Source organism: Drosophila rhopaloa, unplaced genomic scaffold (genome assembly GCF_018152115.1).
Source record: "Drosophila rhopaloa isolate 14029-0021.01 unplaced genomic scaffold, ASM1815211v1 contig_203, whole genome shotgun sequence".
In the NCBI taxonomy this organism is placed as follows: Eukaryota; Metazoa; Arthropoda; class Insecta; order Diptera; family Drosophilidae; genus Drosophila; species Drosophila rhopaloa.
The window spans coordinates 2,408,770-2,423,039 of record NW_025335088.1 but is presented as its reverse complement, the minus strand read 5'-3'; the positions used below and the strand labels follow the sequence as shown (position 1 = coordinate 2,423,039).

Here is a 14,270-nt window from a genome sequence, read left to right as displayed (position 1 = left end):
TATATTAATTAGTAATAAGGTTAGAGGAAATAGTGTAAAATACCGAACAGCAATGCATAGTGGGTCAGCAAATACCAGCTTTGGTTTTCTAGGTGGAGTGTAGAAATTAAAGCCCAATTATTATAGGTACAATTATTTTTTAATATAAGTCGGGTGCTCTCATTTGGAATTTGACAAAATTAAGAAAGCGCGTTTCCTGTTTCGCCGGGTTTCAAACATTTTTCGTGACTTAAAATTATAATTTTAAAATTGAATTTCGTTCTTAATTATGAAAGTATTTGGACGAATCCCTCTTCTTTTAAAAACGTTCGTAGGTTCACCAGAAACTTCAAACACAAAAACATTTTTTATAAAAAAATTAATTTACACCAAAAACAATTGCTTAATTTAAGAACATAATGATAAAACTCGAACAAGAAAATTTATATATATATATCGAGGTATATACAGAGTTAAATTTTACGGTCTTTTATTTGACAGCTATATTATACAGAATCTTTTATAACAAGAAAGGAAATCTAACTTCGGGCGGAGCCGAAGTTGATATACCCTTGCAGAATACTCTGTAAATTATATTCTCCAAAATTATTCATATAATGCATTCTTAATACTCATAAAAATCCCAACTTCCTAACTTTAAAAACACCAAAGTTATGGCGTTTCCAATCGTTCAGTTATATGGCAGCTATAGGATATAGTCGGCCGATCCTTATGAAGTTTGGTAGTTCGGATTAATTGACCAAAAAAACAAGAAAGGAAAGCTAACTTCGGGCGGAGCCGAAGTTGATATACCCTTGCAGAATATTATGTACATTATATTCTCCAAAATTATTCATATGATGCATTCTTAATACTCATAAAAAATCCCAATTTCCTAACTTTAAAAACACCAAAGTTATGGCATTTGCAATCGTTCAGTTATATGGCAGCTATAGGATATAGTCGGCCGATCCTTATGAAATTTGGTAGGTCGGATTGGTTGGCTAAAAATAAAACCCATAGAAAATCCCAACTTCCAAACTTTACAAACATCAAAGTTATGGCACTTCCGATCAATCAGTTATATGGCAGCTATAGGATATAGTCGGCCGATCCCGGCCATTCCGACATATATACTGCGTGCAAAGGAAAGAAGGGTGTGTGCAAAGTTTCAGTTCGATATCTTTAAAACTGAGAGACTAGTTTGCGTAGAAACAGACAGACGGACAGACAGACGGACAGACGGACATGGCTATATCAACTCAGGAAGTGATCCTGATCAAGAATATATATACTTTATAGGGTCGGAGATGTCTCCTTCACTGCGTTGCACACTTTCGACCAAAATTATAATACCCTCTGCAAGGGTATAAAAACCCATAGAAAATCCCAACTTCCTAACTTAACAAACACCAAAGTTATGGCATTTCCAATCGTTCAGTTATATGGCAGCTATAGGATATAGTCGGCCGATCCTTATGAAATTTGATAGGTCGGATTGATTGGCTAAAAATAAAACCTGAGAGACTAGTTTGCGTAGAAACAGACAGACAGACAGACGGACATGGCTATATCAACAATATATATACTTTATTGGGTCGGAGATGTCTCCTTCATTGCGTTGCACACTTTTGACCAAAATTATAATACCAAGGGTATAAAAATTAAAATATTGTTGTAGTCGGAACAAAAGGCTATATTTTGAAGTATATGCGTATATGTTAGAAACAACGAATTTATAATATTTTGTAAATTATTTTTCGATTCCAATCTTTCTACTGCCTGTAATAGAAGAAAAACTTCAGCGAAAGTATTATTCAGACAGCTTTAAATTGGGGAGACTAGGACAGATAGACATGGCTAAATACGTTATTCGGTCGAAGATGTCTCCTTCATTGCGGTGAAAACTTCTGAATGAATTTTTAAAACACCATAAAATATGTCTAAAGAAATAGACTACAATTTTATACCCTTGCAGAGCATATTATAATTTCATTCAAAAGTTTGCACGCAGTGAAGGAGACATTTCCGACCGTGTAAAGTATATATATATATATTTTTGATCAGTATCGCCAGGAGAGTCAATCTAGCCATATCCGTCTGTCCGTCTCTCTGTCCGTCTCTCCATCCGTCTGTCGGTCCGTCGAAAAATTAAAAAATTTTTTTTTTCGGATTTTGTAATATTTAAATACTATGCAATTAAGGTTTTAGTTAAATTAAAATCAGCTCCCATAGGAAAATCGAAAAATTAAAAATACAAATTTGTTTGCTGTTTTTATGTATTAAAATATTCTTTGAGATATAGTAATTATTTCCTTTTAGTTTTGTTAAAATCGGAAAACAATATCATATAACTGCCATTAAACGATCACAAAATGCAGCGCAAAATCGACATAGCTTTATTTTGTTTAACAATATAGGCATAGAAATCGAAATGTAGTCGTTTTGTAATAACTGTTTCTTGTTTTAAAATGGATCTGATTTAAATGTGTTTAATTAAAGATGAATCTAGAGTACGGCGAAAAAATGTATAATCTGATCCATACAGCGATTTGTGGGTTTAATAAAATTTTTTTTTTGTTGATGAAAAAACATATTTTGGTAAAAAGCATGGCCCAAAAACAATTGGTTGGTTTATGTTTTCGGTTAGCTTTCGGGTTTTAAAATATTACTTAATATTTTGTACAAAAAAACTCAATATAAGTTTTTTTGGCCCTAATTCAACGAAAAACAAGAAAGGAAAGCTAACTTCGGGCGGAGCCGAAGTTGAAATACCCTTGCAGAATATTCTGCAAATTATATTCTCCAAAATTATTCATATGATTCTTAATACTCATAAAAAATCCCAACTTCCTAACTTTAAAAACACCAAAGTTATGGCATTTCCAATCGTTCAGTTATGTATATGGCAGCTATAGAATATAGTCGGCCGATCCTTATGAAATTTGATATGTCGGATTGATTGGGCAAAAATAAAACCCATAGAAAATCCCAACTTCCTAACTTAACAAACACCAAAGTTATGGCATTTCCGATCAATCAGTTATATGGCAGCTATAAGATATAGTCGGCCGATCCTTAAGAAATTTGGTAGGTCGGATTAATTGGCCAAATATAAAACCCATAGAAAATCCCAACTTCCTAACTTAACAAACACCAAAGTTATGGCATTTCCGATCAATCAGTTATATGGCAGCTATAAGATATAGTCGGCCGATCCTTAAGAAATTTGGTAGGTCGGATTAATTGGCCATATATAAAACCCATAGAAAATCCCAACTTCCTTACTTTACAAACACCAAAGTTATGGCATTTCCGATCAATCAGTTATATGGCAGCTATAGGATATAGTCGGCCGATCCCGGCCGTTCCGACTTATATACTGCGTGCAAAGTAAAGAAGGGTGTGCGCAAAGTTTCAATTCGATATCTTTAAAACTGAGAGACTAGTTCGCGTAGAAACAGACAGACGGACAGACAGACGGACAGACAGACGGACAGACGGACAGACGGACATGGCTATATCAACTCAGGAGGTGATCCTGATCAAGAATATATATACTTTATAGGGTCGGAGATGTCTCCTTCACTGCGTTGCACACTTTTGACCAAAATTGTAATACCCTCTGCAAGGGTATAACAAGAGAGAACGCTATAGTCGGATGCCCCGACTATCAGATACCCGTTACTCAGGTAAAGGGAGTGCGAGGGAGATGGAGATAGAAACTTTGATCACGCATAACTTTTTAACGAATGGTCCGATTTGAAAAATTTCTTTTACATTTCGATAGGTATTGATAAACACAATAAAACTGCATTTTTACTCTTCCGAAATATTTAAATTTTTAAAATCGTATATAAGCGATTGTGGGCGTTAAAGGGGGCGTGGCACCTTTTCGAAACAAACTTGCGCTGCGTAGGAACTCCTAGAATCTGCATGCAAAATGCCAATCTTCTAGCTTTTATTGTTTCCGAGATCTCAGCGTTCATACGGACAGACAGACGGACAGACGGACATGGCTATATCGACTCGGCTAGTGACCCTGATCAAGAATATATATACTTTATAGGGTCGGAAACGCTTCCTTCTAGCTGTTACATACTTTTGCACGAATACAATATACCCTTTTACTCTACGAGTAACGGGTATAATTAAACTTTATTAGTACATCAAAGACAGTTTAAAATGAAATTTAATTCATTCTTTTTTGGGTACTTTATTAGTTTATTATATTACATACAATAGAAAACGCTTACTTTATAGCGTAGGCGATGTATATCCTAAAGTTATTAAAATGTAACTGAAATAATTTGCTTAGTTTACATACCTAAAGTACGTGTCTGGTGTTTGAGAACGAATTTTAGACTTGGTGAAACTGCTATGAAATGTTCGTTTGTCACGATGGGTGTCACCACAAAGTACGTGCGCTGCCTTTACCCTACCCGTGTTTTTCCAATTGGACGAAAACTTAGCAGTGATGCTCTCTGAATTCGAAATAGTTCAACACCTTTTGTGTTACCTCCACCACTTATACATATGCATCGATATTTTTTGGGCATTGAACTTTAGATTGTGCTGCTTTAAGTTCCTTCTGCTCTTGCGCATATAAACATGAGATCATATGCGGCATGGTGGGCCAGTTGATGTTTGGTTTGGTATTTATTTTGGCGAATTTATTCTGATAGGTATTGTGATCATTTAAAAAAGGCCAATTACGTGCCCACAATAATTAATTACTGGCTGGATAGACTACAATTCGGTAATCAAGAAGAAATTCAAGTTTTTGGTAGTGTTTTAATCTTCTTACCTAGACATGATAGACACGATGAACAGACTCGACGATGTATGGGCGATTAAAAATGATGAGTTGTTAGACTTGATCATTATCCGGCCTATTGATATTTTTTTACCTGTACTCAGAGTGCAAGGATACACTAGATTCCTTGAAAATATTTAACACTATTATACGCTTTAACAAGAAAGGAAAGCCAACTTCGGGCGGAGCCGAAATTAATATACCCTTGCAGAATATTCTGTAAATTATATTCTCCAAAATTATTCATATAATGCATCCTGATCAAAAATATATATACTTTATAGGGTCGGAGAAGTCTCCTTCACTGCGTTGCACACTTTTGACCAAAATTATAATACCTTCTGCAAGGGTATAAAAATTAATGGATAATGCTGTCTTATTAACACATTAAGCATGTTAAAAATGATCACAACCGGGCATATATTTTTAATAAGATAAGATCAATAACACCTTGGATATTACATATCCGGTTAAAAACTAATGTTAGTTGCATACTAAAATAAGTACTCTTTTTCAGAAAACTTCAATTCTGTTAGGGAGTGACCATGCCATCCACTGAATAAATTGGTAAGTTACACTGTCTATTAATTCACATCAATATTATTATTATTGTGGACAATTCGCAAATTCGAATTTAAAAAATCAAATCATATTCATATTTTCTAAATGGATAATTTTGAGGAAATATTATTCATCTAAAAATGTTGTTCTTCATTGTTATTTTATTTTTACTTTCTTGAATTCTTTTTTTATATGGTCGACAGTTGCGCTGCTGGTCTCCAAACTCACGTTCAGATTGTCACACAGTTAAATAGTGCTCACCCAAACACTGTCGTCTCGATTTAACGGCTTAACAGCTCGACCCGTCCTGTCTTTTCTTTCTGTTCCAACCAGCCCGAATCACAATCCCCAATCCAATTTCGACTCCCGTACCAGTCTCGTCTCACAAGATCCGTATTGTGTTTTGGCCTATGGAGCTCGTACATCACTTTGTTCTGAGAAAAATGAGGCAAAGAAAACAATTCCTTTAATAAAATACAATACATTTTTCTTCATCTTTGTTTTTGTCCCCTTTTGATATTGTATTTATGCGTGTGTGTGTTTTCAGTGCATAAATTCGTTTTATTATTGCTGTTTTACTTCTTCTCAGATGCCCTTACTGGGTCTTTGAGTCAAAATCCTTATCCCCGTGGAAATCCTCGTTTTCATCCTGCTTGCTGCTGTTCATTGTTATTTATGAATTCATGGATTCAAATTGTTAGCCGACATTGGCTATACAACCTTATTTTGTTTAAACTGAAAGGCATCTTATTAAATTTTAAGTTGACTTGATAGTTTCGAATGCTTTAAGGTTTTAATAATATTAATCATTTTTGTATATTTATTTTTTATATATATAAATATTAATAATATTAACCTATTCCTGTGTTAAATTTTCTTTCTTTCCTTAAGTTTAATACCTTTGCAAACAGTATTATAATTTCAGTCAATAGTTTTTTGATCATATTATATGAAAATATGATAACTTTTTGTTTTTCAGCAAATAGGCATATACCCCGAGCTATTAAGGTTTTCGCAAAATCTACATTAATTTAACGTTTTAAAACATATACGCACAAAAATATATAGTAGTTTTATAGAATTTTTAAATTGTATAATAGCTGCAAGGGATATAATCTTTGGATGTTTCGAGTTCGACATTAATTTTAATGAAAACATCATTTTAAATTTTAAATCTTTTAAGACATATTCTGGTCGATTTTTTAAAACGAAACTACTAGCTAATTTCTTAGCAACACGATAACCTATTATATACAAATTAATAATGGGCGATGAACGGACTTTAGCCCTATTTTGTCTCCAGTTGTTACCTTGTTAAAATGTTTGATGTTTTGTATGTCTGGTAAGCTTGCAATTAACATATTCATGCGGCGAAAACAATCGGCGTCAATTTTAATGAAGGCTAAAAAGTAAATTTATTGGTGTTTTTCTATACTCCTTTCGTAAATTTAAAAAACAGTTCATCAACTGAAACTTTGTGATCTCGTCTCGAACCCGGGAACTCATACCGCTTAGCTTTCGCCTCCTGGTTTCTTTTTTGTCGCGATTCTGTGCCTCCCCAGGTATATCGTATCGATTCATTGATCTTACCGAAATGAATGATTGTGGGGCTCTGGCGGAATCAAATTGCCACATATATATACACATACATGAATAAATACTCCTAAAAACGAATCAACACAAACCAAGCCAACGACAAAGGGGAATAACAATGCAAGCGCAACCTCGGACATCGTCTGGTACCTCCAGACCCTCGGCAAATGACACTTTTGTTTTATATTCGCAACTTTTTATGCTGGATCTCTGAGAACAAAAGACGATTTCTTAGTAAAAAAAAAACTGAACACAATCACAGACATACCGATTGTGTATTGTACTTGGTGATTGTACCTTCCCTGACTACTCTCCAGCCCATACGGCTTTTGCAATCATTAGGTTCGTAGTGGTGCAGAGCACTTCTTTTCTACAGTTTTGTCTGCTCAGTTTCTTGCTATGATAGGGCAAATATTTAATTTTGTCTTATAAAAGAAAATATAAAATCGTTGTATTATTAAGGCGACACAGTTTTCTGAAATAAATTCATTTGAGGAACTCTATTTCCGTTAAAGACTGTACGCAACATAGTAGGTATACATATAAAACTAGAATATATTTACACGGGTTATTGCTTATTAAGCATTTCGTGCGGCATGTCGGAGAACTTAAAATTACTGCGATGACAACAAAAGGTAAAATAGAACACAAACAATGTTAACCGAGTAATTACCGAGCTCAGCTCGACTGGACAATTATCTGAAATGCGTTTTCCCAAGTGCATTATACCTATTTAATGGTAACTCTGGCTCTGATGACAACTTAAATATTGTGTGTGCGTGCAATTGCACACCGGTAAACACAGCACTAACACATGTTATTTGAAGTTAGTGTGCATGAACTACAGCAATTGTTCGTACACTCGTAAATACTTAAACCAATAAATCGCTCCTGCATGCAAATGCCATAAAGGGCATGAAATCATTAATATGTTTATGTTTAAACATGTATGTGGATGTCTATAAGTGCTTAAAATAAACCGTACCTTAAAGAAAATTAAATTAATAGTTAACGTAAAAGGAATTTAACTTAAATGATATACCGATATCTATTTTATGTTGTACATCGAGCATAGAATAGCTGATTTTGTGATAGCTATCGACTGCTAAAAGTTGTCTATACAACATTTGCTGTATATATATTTATACCCTTGCAGATGATATTATAATTTTAGTCAAAAGTTTGCAACGCATTTACGACCCTTTAAAGTATATCTATTCTTGATCAGCATCACTAGAAGAGTCGATCAATGTCCGTCCGTCTGTCCGTCCGTCGGTTTCTACGCAAACTAGTCCCTCAGTTTTAAAGCTATCTGCATGAAACTTTCCCAAAAGTTGTCTTTCTATAGCAGGTAGTATATAAAGCCTAGTATCGAGATCGACAAACGATTACGCTAGCGTAAAAACTTTAATCTTTCCAGTGTGACCAAAATTTCGAGAGTTCATCAGATTTAAGCGTGCTACGGTCGTACTGTCAATCAGCTGGGTGTGTTGACAAGCAGTTAAAATTCAAATATCGTATTTGCGGGAAAGAGCCTTTAAAAGATATTATCAAATAACTTGGCAAGACAAGTCTGCCGCTGTACAAAGAAATTAAAAAACAATAAAATTTAAATTTAACAGTTGTTTTTTTTTAATTTACTGATAATTATTTGCTAATTTAAAGTTCATAGCTGCACTTTTATTGTGTTTTTTCGTACATTCTGGACCTAAAAAACATTTTGCTCTGACAAGAGGCACTCCAGATAGTATTAATGTTATTTGAATTTTAACTGCTTGTCAACAAACCCAGCTGATTGACAGTACGACCGTAGCACGCTTAAATATGATGAACTCTCAAATTTTTGGTAACACTGGAAAGATTAAAGTTTTTACGCTAGCGTAATCGTTTGTCGATCTGGATACTAGGCTTTAATCTTTTCGCTAGGGTTCACCCAAAGTTCATTTCCACAGACTGGCAACGCTATGCAATTTTCTGGTATTTTTTTCGTCGATCTGAGGACCGAGGTAAAAAACGTTGACGAAAACTGAACGCCAGCTGTTTGCCTCTCGCTCGATCTGAGTGCTAGGCTTTAGAATTTAAACGACTACACTCTGTCGTTTATAACATGTGGTCAACATCACCATTACTACTACTGAGTTTAATTTTGATTTAATTATACCCTTGCAGAGGGTATTATAATTTTGGTCAAAAGTGTGCAACGCAGTGAAGGAGACATCTCCAACCCTATAAAGTATATATATTCTTGATCAGGATCACCTCCTGAGTTGATATAGCCATGTCCGTCTGTCTGTCCGTCTGTCTGTTTCTACGCGAACTAGTCTCTCAGTTTTAAAGATATCGAATTCAAACTTTGCACACACCCTTCTTTTCTTTGCACGCAGTATATAAGTCGGAACGGCCGGGATCGGCCGACTATATCCTATAGCTGCCATATAACTGATTGATCGGAAATGGCATAACTCTGCTGTTTGTTAAGTTAGGAAGTTGGGACTTTCTATGGGTTTTAAATTTGGCCAATTAATCCGACCTACCAAATTTCATAAGGATCGGCCGACTATATCTTATAGCTGCCATATAACGGATTGATCCGAAATGCCATAACTTTGGTGTTTGTTAAGTTAGAAAGTTGGGATTTTCTATGGGTTTTATTTTTGCCCAATCAATCCGACATATCAAATTTCATAAGGATCGGCCGACTATATCCTATAGCTGCCATATAATTGATTGATCGGAAATTAAATAACTTTGGTGTTTGTAAAGTTAGAAAGTTGGAATTTCCTATGGGTTTTATTTTTGGCCAATTAATCCGACCTACCAAATTTCCATAATGCCATAACTTTGGTGTTTTTAAAGTTAGGAAGGTGGGATTTTTTATGAGTATTAAGAATGCATCATATGAATAATTTTGGAGAATATAATTTGCAGAATATTCCGCAAGGGTATTTCAACTTCGGCTCCGCCCGAAGTTAGCTTTCCTTTCTTGTTTTATTGTAATTATTGTGTAATACCCGTAGTTTTTTCTAAAACTAACTAAAACCTTATTATACCCGTTACTCGTAGAGTAAAAGGGTATATTGTATTCGTGCAAAAGTATGTAACAGCTAGAAGGAAGCGTTTCCGACCCTATAAAGTATATATATTCTTGATCAGGGTCACTAGCCGAGTCGATATAGCCATGTCCGTCTGTCCGTCTGTCTGTCCGTCTGTCTGTCCGTCTGTCTGTCCGTCTGTCTGTCCGTCCGTATGAACGCTGAGATCTCGGAAACTATAAAAGCTAGAAGATTGGCATTTTGTATGCAGATTCTAGGAGTTCCTACGCAGCGCAAGTTTGTTTTAAAAAGGTGTCACGCCCCCTTAAACGCCCACAATCGCTAATATACGATTTTAAAAATTTAAATATTTCGGAAAAGTAAAAATGCAGTTTTGTTGTGTTTATCAATACCTATCGAAATGTAGAAGAAATTTTTCAAATCGGACCATTCGTTAAAAAGTTATGCGTGATCAAAGTTTCTATCTCCATCTCCCTCGCACTCCTTATACCTGAGTAACGGGTATCTGATAGTCGGGGCACCCGACTATATCGTTCTCTCTTGTTTGTATGTGGTATTAATACAACTTCTTGAGAACTTTTTCCCAAATTTGTATAGAGATTTGAGCAGTAGAAAAAAAGTTACAGCGCTCCTAGTCGCGCGCCTCGTCCCCGCCCAAACCCAAACTTGAAACTTTAAACGCGAATATCTCGAAATGGTGTTTTTTGAAAAATGACTTTGCGTTGATATGGATTGGCGAAAAACTACAGAACCGATTATCTTCAAATTTTTTTTTAAAATGTTCGTAATGAATTTTATTAGTACTTGACGATCGTTTGTTTCATATAAAAATTTTTATTTCGACTAAATAGATAGTTTTGTAAGAATTTAAGCGTCCAAAAACGTCATTTTTTGCATAAAACGTTCCCGTATGCAAAAAAAAAAAATTTTTTAAACGTTCGTTCAAGTAAAGGATACTACTTTAAACTAATGAAATATATTTATTTTTTCGGTATCAGTTGACCCGTTTGTCCTGGGGAATTATCACCGCAAGGCTCTTTAAAAAAAGGCGTTTAAGGGAAACAGCCACAACTTAAAAACTATCAAATATTTTTTCAAAATTTTTTGCATAAACATTGTCAAAAATCTAAACTTTCAGAAAATATAATCATTCATTTAATAAAAACAATAGTTACATACATAAAAAAAATCCAATCTTTCCTATTTTTTCGACAAAAAAAGGTATATAGCCCCTTAAAATAACACCACATATCAAAATTTTGGACTCAAACTACAAATTATAGGCGTTATATTATTAAGTATTGAATTAATACGAATACTTTAGAACTGTCTATAGTTTATTTTTGATACACGTATTGAGTTTTGTGATTAGTCGACGTTAACGTGGGAGTGGCGTAGGGATAACCAGGATCTGCATATTTAATCACAAATCTCTTGCTAGTTTCCAAGATCTCGATGTGCAAACGGACATGGGAAGATCGACTTAGTTAAAATTTTTTTTTATAAAAACCAATGTTTTTACAAATGAAACTTAAACTTAAAAATTTTAATACAACTTAACTTCCGATGTTTATACCCTTGCAGAGGGTAATTCCAGTTAAAAGTTTGCAACGCAGTTAAGGAGTTTTGTGATTAGTCGACGTTAACGTGGGAGTGGCGAAGGGATAACCAGGATCTGCATGCTTAATCACAAATCTCTTGCTAGTTTCCAAGATCTCGATGTGCAAACGGACATGGGAAGATCGACTTAGTTAAAATTTTTTTTTATAAAAACCAATGTTTTTAGAAATGAAACTTAAACTTAAAAATTTTAATACAACTTAACTTCCGATGTTTATACCCTTGCAGAGGGTAATTCCAGTTAAAAGTTTGCAACGCAGTTAAGGAGACATTTCCGACCCTATAAAGTATATATATTCTTAATCAGCATCACCAGGAGAGTCGATCTAGCCATGTCCGTCCGTTTTTACGCAAACCAGTTGAGATTTTCTATGGGTTTTGTTTTTGGCCAATCAATCCGACCTACCAAATTTCATAAGGATCCGCCGACTATATCCTACAGCTGAAATATATATCTGAACGATTGGAAATGCCATAACTTTGGTGTTTTTAAAGTTAGGAAGTTCGGATTTTTTATGAGTATTAAGAATGCATCATATGAATAGTTTCGGAGAACATAATTTACAGAATATTCTGCAAGGGTATATCAACTTCGTCTCCGCCCGAAGTTAGCCTACCTTTCTTGTTTTGCAGATAATTGCAATAAAGTACAGCATTGAAAAACAGACTAAGGGAAAGTGCAAAAGTAAACTTTTTCGACCTATAGTAAATAAAATTTTAAAATATTTATTTTAAGGTCGGATTACTTAATTTTCGCTTTCGGGGTCATTCACCACACTGTGACGCACAGCGCAATTTTGTTTCAAATTATGCAATGCCCTCGCTGAGCAGAACTGTTAAAAAAGCGGAAGCGTCTTTAAATGAAATAGTAGTGGTTTGTTGGGATCGCTGAAGTAAATTAAAATGAAGCTCGCCCAATAGTCCAACATAAATAATTCAAAGTTATCCACAGAGTCTTCAATGGCAAAAATAGGTTGGTTTCAGCAATCGCCTTTGCCACCAAGGCAATGGCATTCCTAAGAAGAAAGAACAGAAAATGATTCTATAGGCTAAAGGTGCATTAAAAACGCGCAGCTCAGGCTAAGCTTGGACCTGACTTTGGTCCTGGTTTCATAGTACGTCAAGAGTTGTTTGCATACCAACTCAACTGTAACCTCCACTGGGAGCACAGCCAAAACCACAGTCAGAACAAAAGTCTATAGTCTCGCAGGCAAAATCAAAACGAATCACCACCGGGCCCGCATGCCACTCGATGGTGGTGGCTGATATATCACGGAATTTGTATGTGGGTGTACTGGCTACATAAGCATAAGAAAAAGCCTGCAAAGGCGACTGAGTGAAACCAGTTGAGGAATATGAAAAACAGATAACGACAACTCCAGAGAAATAAAGACATACAGCAAAAGGCACGCGCGAATAGTCCGAACGAATCAAAGAAGGGGCGGTTGCGGATCGGGGAGTGGGGATGACTGCAGGAAAACCTTGACTTCCTTTGTTTTGTGCAAAGCCATAAGGCAGTGAACTTTTCTATTTGTGCCTACACCATTCCAAACGAGGCAATAATTTTGTAAAGTATGCGTATAAGCTGTGACGGGACACCACCACCTCCCGGCGCAGAGCGGTTAAAATTAAAACAAGAAAGGAAAGCTAACTTCGGGCGGAGCCGAAGCTGATATACCCTTGCAGAATATTATGTACATTATATTCTCCAAAATTATTCATAAGATGCATTCTTAATACTCATAAAAAATCCCAACTTCCTAACTTTAAAAACACCAAAGTTATGGCATTTCCAATCGTTCAGTTATATGGCAGCTATAGGATATAGTCGGCCGATCCTTATGAAATTTAATAGGTCGGATTGATTGGCCAAAAATAAAACTCATAGAAAATCCCAACTTCCTAACTTAACAAACACCAAAGTTATGGCATTTCCGATCAATCAGATATATGGCGGCTATAGGATATAGTCGGCCGATCCTTATGATATTTGGTAGGTCGGATTGATTGGCCAAATATAAAACCCATAGAAAATCCCAGCTTCCTAACTTTACAAACACCAAAGTTATGGCATTTCCGATCAATCAGTTATATGGCAGCTATAGGATATAGTCGGCCGATCCTTGTGAAATTTGGTAGGTCGGATTGATTGGCCAAATATAACACCCATATAAAATCCCAACTTCCTAACTTTACAAACACCAAAGTTATGGCATTTCCGATCAATCAGTTATATGGCAGCTATAGGATATAGTCGGCCGATCCCGGCCGTTCCGACTTATATACTGCGTGCAAAGGAAAGAAGGGTGTGTGCAAAGTTTCAATTCGATAGCTTTAAAACTGAGAGACTAGTTTGCGTAGAAACAGACAGACGGGCAGACGGACAGACGGACATGGCTATATCAACTCAGGATGTGATCCTGATCAAGAATATATATACTTTATAGGGTCGGAGATGTCTCCTTCACTGCGTTGCACACTTTTGACAAAAATTATAATACCCTCTGCAAGGGTATAAAAAGATTTCTTGGCTTAGCAAGATATTTAATTGAACCAAAACAGGTAATATGTTTTCTTGTAAGTCAAAAACACAACAATTAGTGAAAAACAATATAAAGTAAACATTTTTGTAAAATTAAAATCATTTC

General features: G+C 35.3%; 1 protein-coding gene across 4 annotated transcripts in view; it reads left to right on the top strand.

Moving 5' to 3' along the window:
• The window catches only part of LOC108039193 (zinc finger protein 2), a 68,063-nt gene that overhangs the window by 20,356 nt on the left and 33,437 nt on the right, over positions 1 to 14,270 (top strand). For all 4 annotated transcript variants that reach the window (XM_044460628.1, XM_044460626.1, XM_044460627.1 and 1 more), the window contains one exon: positions 5,313 to 5,362. The gene's annotated coding sequence lies outside the window, so the exon portion shown is untranslated. The remainder of the gene's footprint in view (positions 1 to 5,312; positions 5,363 to 14,270) is intronic.